Source organism: Oncorhynchus mykiss, chromosome 2, assembly GCF_013265735.2.
Source record: "Oncorhynchus mykiss isolate Arlee chromosome 2, USDA_OmykA_1.1, whole genome shotgun sequence".
Taxonomy (NCBI): Eukaryota; Metazoa; Chordata; class Actinopteri; order Salmoniformes; family Salmonidae; genus Oncorhynchus; species Oncorhynchus mykiss.
Window position 1 is genome coordinate 46,398,414 of NC_048566.1, and position 16,412 is coordinate 46,414,825.

At 41.6% G+C, this 16,412-nt stretch overlaps 1 protein-coding gene across 2 annotated transcripts in view; it reads right to left on the reverse strand.

The window, feature by feature from the left end:
• The window catches only part of b4galnt4a (beta-1,4-N-acetyl-galactosaminyl transferase 4a), a 437,447-nt gene that overhangs the window by 79,857 nt on the left and 341,178 nt on the right, over positions 1-16,412 (reverse strand). The window lies entirely within an intron of this gene.

The window sequence follows — 16,412 nt, forward strand, 5'->3', positions numbered from 1 at the left end:
TAATTGCAGTAGCTGTACTCATAATATACAGGAGAACGATCGCCTTATGCGGAGGATAGCTGTGGTACAAGCCCAGTTTCAGATGCAATCGTTAGGAAAGGGTCATTTAAGTGTAGGAAAGGATGAAACAGCATCTGTGCAACTAGTAAGTACATACAGTAGTATAAATCCCCTCGCACAGTCCCCGCAGTTGGACAATTTTGTCATGGTTTCTGGAAGGAAATGCTGTAGGAATGCTCAACCGGTGTCGCTCATTCAGCTGACAGAAACTTTCAACCAGTTCTCCCCATTAAGCAGCGAGTCGGAGTCAGAGGCCGAGCCTTCTCTTGTCTCTACTCCTCCTTTTGCGGGGTCTGAGATGCCGACGCCTCCCACCATTAGCTCTGACAAATTGAAAACCCTAGTCATTGGCGACTCCATTACCCGCAGTATTGGACTTAAAATGAATCATCCAGCGATCATACACTGTGAACCAGGGGGCAGGGCTACCGACGATGAGGCTAATCTGAAGATGGTGCTGGCTAAAGCCAAACTGGCAGGTGTAGAGAGTATAGGGATATTGTTATCCACGTCAGCACCAACGATGTTAGGATGAAAGAGTCAGAGGTCACCAAGCGCAACATAGCTTCAGCGTGTAAATCAGCTAGAAAGATGTGTCGGCATCGAGTAATTGCCTCTGGCCCCCTCCCAGTTAGGGGGAGTGATGAGTTCCACAGCAGAGTCTCACAACTCTATCACTGGTTGAAAACTGTTTTCTGCCCCTCCCAAAAGATAGAATTTGTAGATAATTGGCCCTCTTTCTGGGACTCACCCACAAACAGGACCAAGCCTGGCCTGTTGAGGAGTGTCAGACTCCATCCTAGCTGGAGGGGTGCTCTCATCTTATCTACGAACATAGACAGGGCTCTAACTCCCCAAGCTCCACATTGAGATAAGGTGCAGGCCAGGCACCAGGCTGTTAGCCAGCCTGCCAGTTTAGTGGAGTCTGCCACTAGCACAGTCAGTGTAGTCAGCTCAGATATCCCTATTGAGACCATGTCTGTGCCTCGACCTAGGTTGGGCAAAACTAAACATGGTGGTGTTCGCTCTAGCAATCTCACTGGAATAAAGGCCTCTTCCATTCCTGCCATTATTGAAAGAGATTGTGTTACCGCACATCTCAAAATAGGGCTACTTAATGTTAGATCCCTCACTTCCAAGGCAGTTATAGTCAATGAACTAATGACTGATCATAATCTTGATATGATTGGCCTGACTGAAACATGGCTTAAGCCTGATGAATTTCCTGTGATAAATGAGGCCTCACCTCCTGGTTACACTAGCGACCATATCCACCATGCATCCCGCAAAGGCGGAGGTGTTGCTAGTATTTACGATAGCAAATTTCAATTTACAAAAAAAAAAAAACGTTTTCATCTTTTGAGCTTCAAGTCATGAAATCTATGCAGCCTACTCAATCACTTTTTATAGCTACTGTTTACAGGCCTCCTGGGTCATATACGTTCCTCACTGAGTTCCCTGAATTCCTATCAGACCTTGTAGTCATGGCAGATAACATTCACATTTTTGGTGACTTTAATATTCACATGGAAAAGTCCACAGGCCCACTCCAAAAGGCTTTCGGAGTCATCATCGACTCAGTGGGTTTTGTCCAACATGTCTCCGGACCTACTCACTGCCACAGTCATACTCTAGACTTAGTTTTGTCCCGTGGAATAAATGTTGTGGATCTTAATGTTTTTCCTCATAATCCTGGACTATCAGACCACCATTTTATTTATCAACAAATAATCTGATCCCAACCAAGGATCATCAGAAGCCGTGCTATAAATTCTAGGACAACTCAAAGATTCCTAGATGCCCTTCCAGACCCCCCCCCCCCCCCCCCCCCCCCCCCCCGCCTCCCCAAGGACCCAAGTACAAAAATAAGTTAACCACCTAACTGAGGAACTCAATTTAACCTTGCGCAATACCTTAGATGCAGACGCACCCCTAAAAACAAAAACATTTGTCATAAGAAACTAGCTCCCTGGTATACAGGAAATACCCAAGCTCTGAAGCAAGCTTCCAGAAAACTGGAACGGAAATGGAAGTACGCCAAAATAGAAGTGCTCCGACAAGCTTCGAAAGACAGTACCGTGCAGTATCGAAGAGCCCTCACTGCTGCTCGATCATCCTATTTTTCCAACTTCATTGAGGAAAATAAGAACCATCCAATATGCATTTTTGATACTGTCGCAAAGCTAACTAAACAGCAGCATTCCCCAAGAGAGGATGGCTTTCACTTCAGCAGTGATAAATTCATGAACTTCTTTGAGGAAAAGATCATGATCATTAGAAAGCAAATTATGGACTCCTCTTTAAATCTGCGTAGTCCTCCAAAGCTCAGTTGTCCTGAGTCTGCACAACTCTGCCAGGACCAAGGATCAAGGGAGACACTCAAGAATATAGTACTATATCCCTTGGCACATTGATGAAAATAATCATGGCATCTAAACCTTCAAGCTGCATACTGGACCCTATACCAACTAAACTACTGAAAGAGCTGCTTCCAGTGCTTGGCCCTCCTATGTTGAACATAATAAACGGCTCTCTATCCACCGGATGTGTACCAAACTCACTAAAAGTTGCAGTAATGAAGCCTCTCTTGAAAAAGCCAAACCTTGACCCAAAAAATATAAAAACTAAATCGGATATATCGAATCTCCCATTCCTCTCAAACATTTTAGAAAAAGCTGTTGTGCAGCAACTCACTGCCTTCCTGAAGACAAACAATATATACAAAACGCTTCAGTCTGGTTTTAGACCCCATCATAGCACTGAGACTGCACTTGTGAAGGTGGTAAATTGTCTTTTAATGGCTCTGCATCTGTCCTCGTGCTCCTAGACTGCTTTGATAACATCGATCACCACATTCTTTTGGACAGATTGGAAAACCAAATTTTGTCTAAACGGACAAGTTCTGGCCTGGTTTAGATCTTATCTGTCGGAAAGATATCAGTTTGTCTCTGTGGATGGTTTGTCCTCTGACAAATCAACTGTACATTTCGGTGTTCCGAAAGGCTCTGTTTTAAGGCCACTATTTTTTTCACTATATATTTTTATCTCTTGTTGAGGTCATTCGGAAACATAATGTTAACTTTCACTGCTATGCGGATGACACACAGCTGTACATTTCGATGTAACATGGTGAAGCCCCAAAATTGCCCTCCCTGGAAGCCTGTGTTTCAGACATAAGGAAGTGAATTGTGGCAAATGTTCTACTTTTAAACTCGGACAAAACAGAGATGCTTGTTCTATCTAGTTCTTAAAAAACAAAGAGATCTTCTGTTGAATCTGACAATTAATCTTGATGGTTGTACAGTCGTCGCAAATAAAACTGTGAAGGACCTCGGCGTTACTCTGGACCCTGATCACTCTTTTGACGAACATATCAAGACTGTTTCAATGACAGCTTTTTTCCATCTACGTAACATTTAAAAAATCAGAAACTTTCTGGCCAAAAATTTTGAAAAATTAATCCATGCTTTTGTTACTTCTAGGTTAGACGTCTGCAATGCTCTACTTTCCGGCTAGTACTGAGATGCAGTGCCTTAGACCGCAGTGCCAGTCGTGAGCCCTGATATTGTCCTGTGCGTAGTCCCAATAAACAGTATGCTCACTAAAACACACACAGGCAGACGCAAACATACTGGCCCCACCTTGTGATGAGACTAATCAAAAACACATCTCATCTATTTGGCCAAAATATGCTGGGCGAGACAGAGAGGAATGCCCCGGTACTGGCTGCTACACAGCTCTTAATACTATTATTCTATTGGCTTATGGTCAGCACCATCTTAAATTGCCATAGTAATGACTGACACTAAAGCATCATTGGTAGGAGTGACCAAATTGTCTGTGGTATTGAGTTTTGGATAAAATACTAGGCCACAAATTTCTCGGTGGCACCCCCCTTGTTTGACCGCGGAGAGTGAATAGAAGAGTGAGCAGCGGACAACGAAGATGCAACAAGTAATTCAAAAGTGAACTGTAGTTCCAGACTGTACTAATTGCTACAAAAAACGGAGGATGCGGTGCGAGTCAGTGAAGGTAAACTTAGCTAGTTATGCTGACATAGATTTCAACAAGTGTTACTAGCTAGCTATTTGGTTTTGTTAGTTCCACCTTAGATACATGTGTTATGCATCACAATGACCCACAAAGATAAAAAGTGGAAGTTGGCAATATCCATAATATCATTAAACAGCCATCACATATTATATAGTATGCACATAGCCCACTGTTCAACAGTATGGATGGGGAAGGTCAGTTAGATGGGAGATCATCTGCTATCTTGTTGTAGGACCATCACAGCAAACCCTCCTGAGTGCCTGAAGATAAAGAAAAGCAGTCACCTTGGGGGAGCGGGCTAGGGTTCAGAAAATGGAGAAGGAGCAGGCCATTCAAGTCCGAATCCAAAGATACACCCGTCCACAGAGGGAATCACAGTATAGAAGTCTCAATCGCTATTATGTTATGTGGTACTTTTACATAATTACATGTGTGTGTATTAGTCAGTGTTGAGTGTTATAATGATTTATGGTACGTTCCAGGATGGCCCTGTTTTGGAAAATTGACTGGGGAGGCTGCTTTAGCCTGGTGAGCCCCAACCTGTCTAGCTATCTAAGGTAACAACAGGGCAAGCCGGCTTGAGGCTCAGTTTTTTTCTTTTTTTTTTATCACCGGTAAATCTATTAATCCAGTTTGTCTTTGTAAATATCTTTACTGGATACCACTACTTGAAGACTGTAAATAAATATCAACACTTATGCACCCAAACCTTCTGCCTCCTGCTGAATATCTGACCGCATTTCTGCACTACTTACCTTTGCAATGTATGCTTTTAGTCAAACGAAGTGACAACTTGAGTGTCTTAAGATCTTCAACTAGCTGCTCAGTGTAGTTACCATCGCTTTCCACTAGATGGTAGCCTAAGCTAGATGAAGTCACCACTCTAGCAACCAGGCCAGTGGTGCGTGTTCAAAGCAGTTTAATCTTCCAAGCTAGTTTCTCTGGTTACACTTGAACCTGTTGTTATAGTCGACTAAGCGGACGTATAATATTTTTAGAAACCTTGTCTTAGAATTATAATATACAAAATGTATGGGAATGTTATTAATAATTTGAGCAGGTAAGATTGTCTAGCTTTTTGACATAATGTGTTTTTACATAATGCACAATTTTGTTTTTTAAATGTAACCTTAATTTAACTAAGCAAGTCAGTTTAGTACAGATTCTTATTTACAATGACCGCCTACCCCAGCCAAACCCGGACAATGCCAGGCCAATTGTGCACCCTCTATGGGACTTCCAATCACAGCCAGATGTGATAGAGCTTGGATTTGAACTAGGGACAGTAGTCACACCTCTTGCAATGAGATGCAGTGCCTTAGACCACTGCACCACTCGGGAGGTAAAACAAACAAATATCATTGTATTTGGTAGTAGAGGCTAGATCCAATTGACTTGTTTTATTAATGCTCAAAGCAGTGGAGGCTGCTGAGGGGAGGACAGCTCATAATAAAGGAAGGAACAGAGCAAATGAAATGGCATCAAACACATGGAAACCAAAATAGTTTGATCTATTTGAAACCATTCGACCAATTCCACTCCAATTAAGGTGCCACTAATCTCCTGTGGCTCAAACCCTATGTAGATGCCACTTGAATCTGGGTATGCGAGCCTAATAGAAGAGACCACACACAAAGGGATGATGCATCGTACACCTCTTCCAAGTCTCCCTTGTGCTCCTAGGGTGAACTTGGCGGTAAGCAGCCAGTCTGCTCTGCAAAGTAAAAAACATAAATTACTTTGATAGTACTTTAATCCACCATTGAAACAAAATCTCACTGTATTTATGAAGTTACATTTTCCAGGCTTCGATTTGAGCCCCGGTCGTATAATCAAAATGTAAGAACTTTACCATCGGTAGTGATAGTAATTACTGTAGGGTGTATTCTAGTTTTTACATTAACCTCACCATTATTGGTTGTCATTAACTGGTTTACCGGCTGCTGACTGGTTGAGTAAGCTCATCTGCCTGTTGTCCGGACCTCTGGCAGTCTCTATGGGGGTGCCACATGGTTCAATTCTCGGGCCGACTCTCTTCTCTGTATACATCAAGGATGTCGCTCTCGCTGCTGGTGATTCTTTGATCCACCTCTACACAGACGACACCATTCAGTATACAGTACATCTGGCCCTTCTTTGTACACTGTGTTAACTAACCTCCAGATGAGCTTCATTGCCATACAACTCTCCTTACGTGGCCTCTAACAGCTCTTAAAAGCAAGTAAAACTAAATGCATGCTCTTCAACCATTCGCTGCCCGCACCTGCCCGCCCGTCCAGCATCACTACTCTGGACGGTTCTGACTTAGAATATGTGGACAACTACAAATACCTAGTTGTCTGGTTAGACTGTAAAGTCTACTTCCAGACTCACATTAATAAACATCTCCAATCCAAAATTAAATCTAGAATTGGCTTCCTATTTCGCAACAAAGCATCCTTCACTCATGCTGCCAAGCATACCCTCGTAAAACTGACCATCCTACTAATCCTTGACTTTGGCGATGTCATTTACAAAATAGCCTCCGTTTTGTCACCAAAGCCCCATATACACTACCCACCACTGCGACCTGTGTGCTCTCGTTGGCTGGCCCTCGCTTCATATCCGTCACCAAACCCACTGGCTCCAGGTCATCTACAAGTCTCTGCTAGGTAAAGTCCCGCCTTATCTCAGCTCACTCGTCACCATAGCAGCACCCACCCATAGCACGCACTCCAGCAAGTATATCTCACTGGTCACCCCCAAAGCCAATTCTTCCTTTGGCCACCTCTCCTTCCAGTTCTCTGCTGCCAGTAACTGGAACAAACTGCAAAAATCTCTGAAGCTAGCTTTAAGCACCAGTTGTCAAAGCAGCTCACAGATCACTGCACCTGTACATAGCTCATCTGTAAACATCCCATCCAATCTACCTCATTCCCATACTGTATTTATTTATTTTTCTTGCTCCTTTGCACCCCAGTATCTCTACTTTCACATTCATCTTCTGCACACCATACCATTCCAGTGTTTAAGTGCTATATTGTAATTACTTCGCCACCATGGCCTATGTATTGCCTTTACCTCTCTCATCCAACCTTATTTGCACATGCTGTATATAGATTTTTATACTGTATTATTGACTATGTTTTTTTTATCCCATGTGAAACTCTGTGTTGTTGTATGTGTCGAACTGCTTTGCTTTATCTTGGCCAGGACGCAATTGCAAATGAGAACTTGTTCTCAACTAGCCTACCTAGTTAAATCAAGGTGAAATAAAAAAAAAAAATTTTTTTACATCTGCCAATTCCTTCATAAGAATAAGTGACACATCACCATCCAGACAGACAGAAACGTCTGACTGGGTGTAATACAGCCACCATCCGCTGGGACTTTGTGCTGTATCACCACCATCCTTCTACAACACACACAATTACATTGATGGATGTTACAATCTATCTGCAATATTAAAGTTGATCATCCCTGGCCATGATCTGGCAGCATCCGCACTGACACCAGTTTGTGTCACTGCTACGCGGACCCTCTGCCGGGTTAAGGTGTTACAGGCTGAGCCATATGTTGCTATTTTTTTTATTATCATTTTTTTAATTATTATTTTGTCATTTGTTTGGGGTAGATCAACTTTAATATTGCAGATAGATTGTAGCTTCCATCAATGTAATTGTGTGTGTCATTTCCAATCCCCCAAATATACACGACCATTCAAAAGTTTAAGGTCACTTAAAATGTCCTTGTTTTTGAAAGAAAATCTAATTTTTTGTCCATTAAAATAACTTCCAATTGATCAGAAATGCAGTGTAGACATTGTTAATGTTGTAAATGACTATTATAGCTGGAAAATTCAGATTTTTAATGGAATATCAACATAGGTGTACAGAGGCCCATTATCAGCAACCATAATCAAAGTTTATCATTTTAAAAGGCTAATTGATCATGAGAAAACCCTTTTTCAATTATGTTAGCTCAGCTGGAAACTGTTGTTCTGATTAAATAAGCAATAAAACTGGCCTTCTTTAGACTAGTTGAGTATCTGGAGCATCAACGTTTGTGGGTTCGATTACAAGCTCAAAATGGCCAGAAACAGAGCACTTTCTTCTGAAACTCATCAGTCTATTCTTGTTCTGAGAAATTAAGACTATTTAATTCGAGAAATTGCCAAGAAACTGAAGATCTCATACAACACTCCCTTCACAAAACAGCGCAAACTGGCCCTAACCAGAATAGAAAGAGGATTGGGAGGCCCCGGTGCACAACTGAGCAAGAGGACAAGTACATTAGAGTGTCTAGTTTGAGAAACTGATGCCTCACAAGTCCTCAACTGGCAGCTTCATTAAATAGTAACTACAAAACACCAGTCTCAACATCAACAGTGAAGAGGCAACTCCGGAATGCTGGCCTTCTAGGCAGACGTGCAAAGAAAAAGCCATATCTCAGACTGACCAATAAAAAATTGTATTAAACACAATTTTTTTTTAAATTTCACCTTTATTTAACCAGGTAAGCTAGTTGAGAACAAGTTCTCATTTACAACTGCGACCTGTTCAAGATAAAGCAAAGCAGTGCGACACAAACAACAACACAGAGTTACACATGGAGCGTGTGCTACGGCAGGGTGTTGTTATCGTGACCAGTGAGCTGAGATAAGGCGGAGATTAAGATGGACAAAAGAACACTGACACTGGACAGAGGAACACTGCCTAGAATGCCTGCATCCCGGAGTCTCCTCTTCACTGTTAAGACTGGTGTTCTTCTGGCAGGTTCTCCCATATCAGTCAAGGAACTTTGTAGTTCTGTCAGAGTGGTAATTGGGTTCTTGGTCACCTCCCCAGCTGTATGCCTCATCACAATCTGAGAGATCTACGGACAGTTTCTTGGACTTCGTGGTATAGTTTTTGCTCTGGCATGCACTCTCGCACCTTATATAGGCAGCTGTGTTTCTTTTCGAAATCACGTCCAAACAATTTAACTGGCCACAGGTGGACTTCAAGTTGTAGTGGCGTCTCAAGGATGATCAAAGAAAATGTGATGCGCCTGAGCTCAATTTGGAGCGTCGTAGCAAAGTTGTGTTCCAAAAACATGTTTCCACTTTGTCATTATGGGGTATTCTGTGTAGATGGGTGAGAGAAAAAACTACATTAATTCAGGCTGTAACACAAAATATACAATACGATTAGGGGTATGAATACTTTCTGTAGGTACTGTATGTACTTGTGCATGCTTGTGCATGTGTATGCATGCACACATACAAGTGGCGTTGCCCGTGTGTGTGAACATTTGCAGACGTGTGTCTGTTCCTGGTAATAGCAGTCACATGGACAGAGAATGACGTTCATTGGAGGGGGACGATGACATTGCCATGTTGCCTTCTGGTACACAAACAGACTGTCTCCTCAGGCCTGGATGCCCAGGGCTCTGAATCTTATACATCACTGCAGGTGTGTGTGTATGAGAGAAAGGTGTGACTGTGTGTATGTGTGTATATAGATGGGATTGCTGACAACATTACGAAAACGATGCACACACTTCAATGGGGCAGAAGGCTGGGTATTGTTGAAAATCTGGATGGCCAGTTAGCAAGCAACAATGACAAAAACCTGCCATGTGGGGAATCGTAGGTGGCTCTTTTCAGCTAATTGTATCATATTCTTGATATCATGTCTTGCTTTGAGGTGTTTTGACTGAATAATTCGCTAGCTACTACTGTAGCCAACCAACAACTGTAACAAGGTATTTAAGAGGCAAGTGCTCATTGTGCATATATATTTATGTTTTCAATATTAGAGAAGAAATATAGTTTACATGTTGTCAACAATCCAAGCCAACCCTGTCTGTTTTGACCCATAGTTGTGCATGTGTCAGCTTTGTTGCTGAACAACCAACCCATCTATGCCCGTCATTCTTGTCTTTGAACGTATTTGTCTGTCTGTCTCTGTGTGTGTCTTGCCTGTGTGTGGGTGCGCGCGTCAGTAAAATACAGTATACGGTCACTCCGGAGTCCCTCATGAATAGAACGTTTCTGCAATGCTGTGACAATGTATACATTAAAGAACTCTCATGAAACTAAACCACCAAATTATAGGGCCCTATTTGAATACAGCAACAATACAATACAAATGTAACACAATGCAATCATACCTCATTATGACTGGTGTCCGGTTTGAACATATACAATACCAGCGTAACACAATGCAATACAAACAAACCTCATTAAGGCTGGTGTCTGATTTGACAGCCTAGGAACAGTGAGTTAACTGCCTTGTTAAGGGGCAGAATTTTTACTTTGTAGGCTCGGGGATTTGATCTAGCAACCTTTCGGTACTAGTCCAATGCTCTAACCACTAGGCTACCTGCCACCCCTAGATAAGTTAACATACTCTGAACTGTTTGTGTGCGTGTGTGTAATAGATTATCCTAAATAACAGCGAAAAGAGTGGTTTTCTATTTTCCAAGGAAACATTTCATTTCCTGTCTATGTTTGGTGAGCTGGTAGTTTTGAGGTGTCTGACTCACTCTGACACCCACACACACAGGTGCTGTCTGACATTTCACATAACTCCTGTCTGAGCCTGCTCTAGTGATAGATCACCTGCCTTGTCTCTTCTCTCTCAACTCTCCTATAACCTTACTACAAACCCCCATCACTAACGAGAAATCAAACAGACATTTTACCAGAGTCAGTTGTGGGCGCGTGTGCCTCCACGTATGCTTGTGTGTGTGTGTGTGTATGCTTGTGTCTGTGCGCACGTGGTTCTGCATGCATGGGTTGGGAATTGACTCCCTCAATGACTGTTTCACCTTGAGAGGTGCTGATCGATATTAAAATGGCCGGCGGTGACCTTTGACATTTGCGTTGGGGAAAAAGGCACGGCTGAGATCAGATCCAGGTTGTGTTTGATGTCACAGCTGGCATTTGGTCCAGGAGGAGTGGCTTTCTGTTGAACAGCAGAAAGGGGCTGACATTTTCCCCATTCCTCCTGACTTCGAGCTGTCGGCGGAGGTGTCGGGTGGGTGTTTGTGTGCTTATGTGTTAGAGAGAGAGGGAGTGAGAAAGAGAGCTAGAGAGAGACATGTATGTATCGGTAAAGACCTTTCATGGATCTTCATTGAATCATTTAAAATAACCTACACTGATCATTAAAGAAAAACTATATCCCTTTAGATAATCTTAGAAATGTTCCAAATCCTCTCCTCTGATTGTTCCTGTCCTCCTCTAAGCCAAACCCTTAGCTGACAGCGCTGCTGTCATATTAAAATGCATAAGCTCCAATCAGATAATTCATGGCTGTTTTTATAGTCTTTCACAGTGTTTCACTTTTGCCTCAATGTCATCTCCATTTCAAATTATACAGTTTATACACTCGGCAAAGCCTCGTTCTCCGCTAACCTCTTTCTCATCATTCTGTTAAACAGATGCTACAGTAACATGCCTGAGGGGAGGAAAGCAGAGTTTCACTCAAAGCCTCATTCGGGCTTTCAGGCTACAGCTTTATTCAAATTCTGCATGAACCCAATTACCTTGAATAGAAAGAGATAGGTCTGAGGGTAAAGGAGGCTAGTGTGAATTTAGTGGATTCATGCATATTGGCATGTGCAAGTGCAAACACACATGCTGCTCACTACATAAAGATTTGTCTATCTATGGCATTGAATAAGAATGCAGATGTGTTTGTGCTGATGCACCACAAGCACACTAATAACCAAGAAGGGCTGAATTAAATCAACTTTGTGCTCTGCTCGCAGGTTAACAACCTATGCATTGAAATGCAGTAACGTGCAGTTCGTAATATCACCACAAGGTGTCAGCATCAGCATATATATTGAGTAGATTCACTACAGTGCTTTACAACAGTAAAGGTCATGTAAATAAACCACTTTGTCAACCTTGCAATGATAGTTTGTAATAACTAGAATACGCTAGCTGTTCATTATGACAGTGTCTTCTTACTGAAACCATAATGTAAATTACACTGTTATTCAAAACTAAATGTATTGGCTATATATTTAAACTGCAAATGGCATGCGCTGATGACTGAAACCGTTCATGCAGGAAAATGCCACACTGGTTTTAGTCACAAACGTTCTAATTTAGCTAGCTAGCCAACAATCTAGCAAACAATTAATGCAAGCACATGGCTTGAATGGTAGATCTGTGCCAACTGTCTTGCGGATTGCATAGTTTGGAAAACTAACTAACATAATAAGCCCAGACAGTAACAGTGTTATTTTAGTTTCAAGGATGAGCCCAGTGTTCACACTTAAATAACTCAGATTGCCAGCTAGCTAGCTTGGTTAACTACCTTGCTGGCTAGCTAGCCAGCTAACGTTAACTACGTGAGAAAGTGATGAGGACAGGGTTGCTTGCTTGGTGAAGTGTACTTTTGATTATTTACGCTGTCGCTGGCTGTGGCAAGCTACTCACCATCAAACCACTATGCGTCCTCTCTCACGTCGTGACTTAGGGCTGAGTAATGGTCAATGAGTAGCACATAGACCACTCTCTTCAGGAAACCATTGAAAAATTCAAAGAATTACCACAAACGAGCACACATATTTATTTGTTCAGTCTATGTATATAATATCGGTGCTTTATCTGTTGAATAAAAACCGATACAAATATTTCCGGGAAAGTCATCCAATTTATATACCATTATGGGTATATATGAGTTTCTGATAAAGTCAGAGGCATTATGCTACTATTGATGATGCTAGTTCGTCAGTAAAGGAGTTAGTTATTTATAATAAGGATTACATGGAGAAAATCAGACCACTCTGAAATGAAAATGGGCCCTCCCTTCAGCAAAATATATTTTACCTAAACCCTCCCTGAACGCTTAAAAAAAATGTATCCTCCCCTATACACAAATAATAATTAAAACAGAGCAGAAAACAGGTCTACTGTTTCCCCTTACTTCTTAGACAGACCAGAGCCTTAGATATGCAGTTTTAGAAACTGTTCGTCATCCTGTATACATTACATGGCAACGCAGGGATTTTGATAGGGCACAGGGCTGCGGGGCAGAAAGTTCTGGTTTCGCAGACAATTGTGGACAAGAGTAAGGGTGGAAAGATCTCCTTAAGAGTAAAGGCATTGCAAGAATATGTCATCGTATTTGCAAGTCTGAGAAAAATAGCTTTTTATTAACATTTCATGCAACTTTACAGAATTTGATTATTTCCCAAGCAAAGTCAGCCTCTGAATGTCATGAAACAATGACATCCCTATGTGCATCGGAGTCATGTCTTTCCCGGGTTTATTACAGATTGTTTCTAGCATAAAGCATAGCGGACCAAAGCGCTGTTATAGATCACTTTATATAATTGGTTTCATTTTCTTCAAAATCTTAAGCTAACAAAGGGTAGAGCTGTGCATTTGTTTTTTTTTGTTTTTTCTTTAATAAAAGGTAGGTATGGTGGGTTGAGGAACTGACCGACAAATCTCTGGATATAGCAGCCTATAGCCTCATTTCGTCTGTCAAACAGGTAAGCCTGCCTCTTATTTCTTAAATAGGAAGAAATAGGCTCCAACACAAATGTTCCTACTTTCAGCACGAGGGTTCCTTTCCGATTGATTGTGGATTGATTGCTCCAAGGCTGCTGCTTCAAGTTTCAGCACCACAGTCTAAGTCACTCGAATCTGGCTTATTGTGAGGTCAATAACTCTCAATAACCCTGATAAATACATCATGGGCAAGAAACATATTATTTTTTATAAAATCAACCATAGTAGTAGCAAGCTATCGAAATTGACCTCCGGTCCTCCTATTCGCGCTCTCCTTCTTAAACTTAACAGAATGGAAGAAACCTTTGACTCTCCTCCTGAACTGCCACTGTAGCCCTACACACCGCAGTCATTGGTTAAGCAGCACACAAAACATTTTTTGATGAGCAAGATCAGAGCAGGCCGAGGCTCAGGGTTGGAATATCCATTGAAGTTGTTACGCAACCTAGTTGTATTTACATCATCCAAGCAGCTATCTTAGAAATATAACTTTGCTCTGTGCTTCTCTGAGCAAGAATTTCGTAGCCTATAGGAAATATATCTAAATAATTTCTTGGCTTGCAATGTTTCGCAAGTTCACTAAAGTAGGGGCTATCAATGAGTAGTCTACCTTAAGCTATTCTACACACATCAGACCAAAGACACACATCTTTCATAGTGATGGAGCTTACAGCATCTGCTATTCCCAGACGGTCTCCCATCCAAGTACTAACCAGGCCTGACCCTGCTTAGCTAGCAAGATCAGACAGGGTGGTATGGCCACAAGCATATGTTTTGATCACATTTTCTCCACAAATTATGACCTTGGCTCATCACTGCAACTCTACAATGGCCTCCAAAACATGATTTGCCTGTCCTCTTATCACACTGGTCGCGTATTCCAGAAGTCAGCCACACCAAATGTGTCGGTGGAAACACAGTTTGACTGATGACTAAAGTCAGCTTGCAGGCTCCCGGTCCTGCCATAATGAGTCGCTAAAGCACGATGAGCCAAGGAAAGTCCCCTGGCCAAACACTCCCTTTCCCTGGACGGTGCTGGACCAATTGTCCGTCGTCCTATCGGGCTCCCAGTTACGGCAGGCTGTGACACAGCCTTGGATCGAACACCAGGCTGTAGTGGCGCCTGAGCACTGCGATCCAGTGCTTTTGGCCACTGAGCCACTCAGGACCCAAATGTGTAAGTTTAATTATGTCTAAATGTGCAATAAAAATGATTGTGTCTATAGCTTATTTAATGAAACCCTGGCTGTTGATTTCAAGGCAATAAATCACAATAAATCACAAATAAATCACAAATAAATCACAAAGCAGGGCATCCTTGATTCCACACATAAACGCTCAAGTGCAAATACTGTTCAGCAGCTCAAATCAGCAGGATGGTAGGCATTTTTATTAGGAGGCACGTTTACCGTGGATCATTAAAATAATGATTATGATCACACTTCTTCAATTTAAATATTATGAGGACACCTATACATTTGGCAGCCAAGCATGAGTTATCAGTGTAACCTATTATCGGCTAAACATGATGTTGAAATATCTTCATGCCTAGAATAAAATACTTCAATCCAGGCTTCCGGCATAAGAATTATAGGGGACAGTTTGTAAAAAATGAAATGAGATAGTGTGTACGTGTAGGCTCCACGCAGCCGTTTCAGAGCAAGAGTCAACTCCTTCGACTTCAACGTCAGAAGTAGGAGTCAGAGTCGACTCCAAAAATCCTGGAGTTGTGCACACCTAATGAGAGAGCCAACTTAAAACGGAAGAGAGAAGCACCATTTAAACAAATTATTTTAAACCTTATCATCATGGTGAGCAAGTTATAAAGAATAGGATATGAAACACCAAGTTAAGAGGAGTGTAATGATATTTTCATTATTTTTCTATGACGTTTGGGTTCCCTTTGTTGCCAACCAAAAATGTGGGAGGATGTGAGATATATGGTAGCCTAGTCTTTTGCATTTTGTAAGGATTTATTTATGGTCAAGAAGTGTTGTGCTTTGCCGCGGCCCGCAGAAAGGAGACTCACGTTAGGCAAATTATTTTAAACCTTATCTTTACGGTGAGCGAGTTATAAAGCAGAGGATATGAAACACCAAGTTAAGTGGAGTATAATGATATTATTGTTGTAATTTTTTATGACGTTTTGAATTGATACTTTAATTCATTTATAAAAAATTAGCATAGAAGCTAACGTCGGCTAAAGTTAGCTCCAGTCAAGCTAGCCTGTCTTGTTTTGCACGCTTTGTACAAAATAATAAAATGCAGTACTACAGGAAATTTCTTAACGTAGCTCTTTATTAGCTAGCTATAACTTTTACGTTCACGTATCTCCAAACATGATCAACTGACCATGACCTAACCATTTGGGTGGTCTTAACCAATCACAGCACAGTATGATACGGGCGGTAAAATGCATCCAATTATAATTCTGTATGTTTACACATATGAATATTACATAGCCTGTCGTAGTCATGGCGATAGAGGACTCATTGTAACTTGCTTTTGTTAGGGATATTTTGAGAATGACATGATGCAAATAACATGGTATTTTCCTGCCATGGAACAGTAGGACAATGAAAAAAATACCATGGTACTATGATGTTTTTTTGGTCACTACCGTGGCAGGAAAATATCATGGTAATGACCAAAAAAACATGATACTACCATGGTATTTTTTTCATTGTCCTACTCTTCCATGGCAGGAAAATACCATGGCATTTGCATCATGTCATTCTCAACATATCCCTAACAAAAGCAAGTCAAGATTGACCACATTAATAGCAAAGTGTTTATTTTGTTT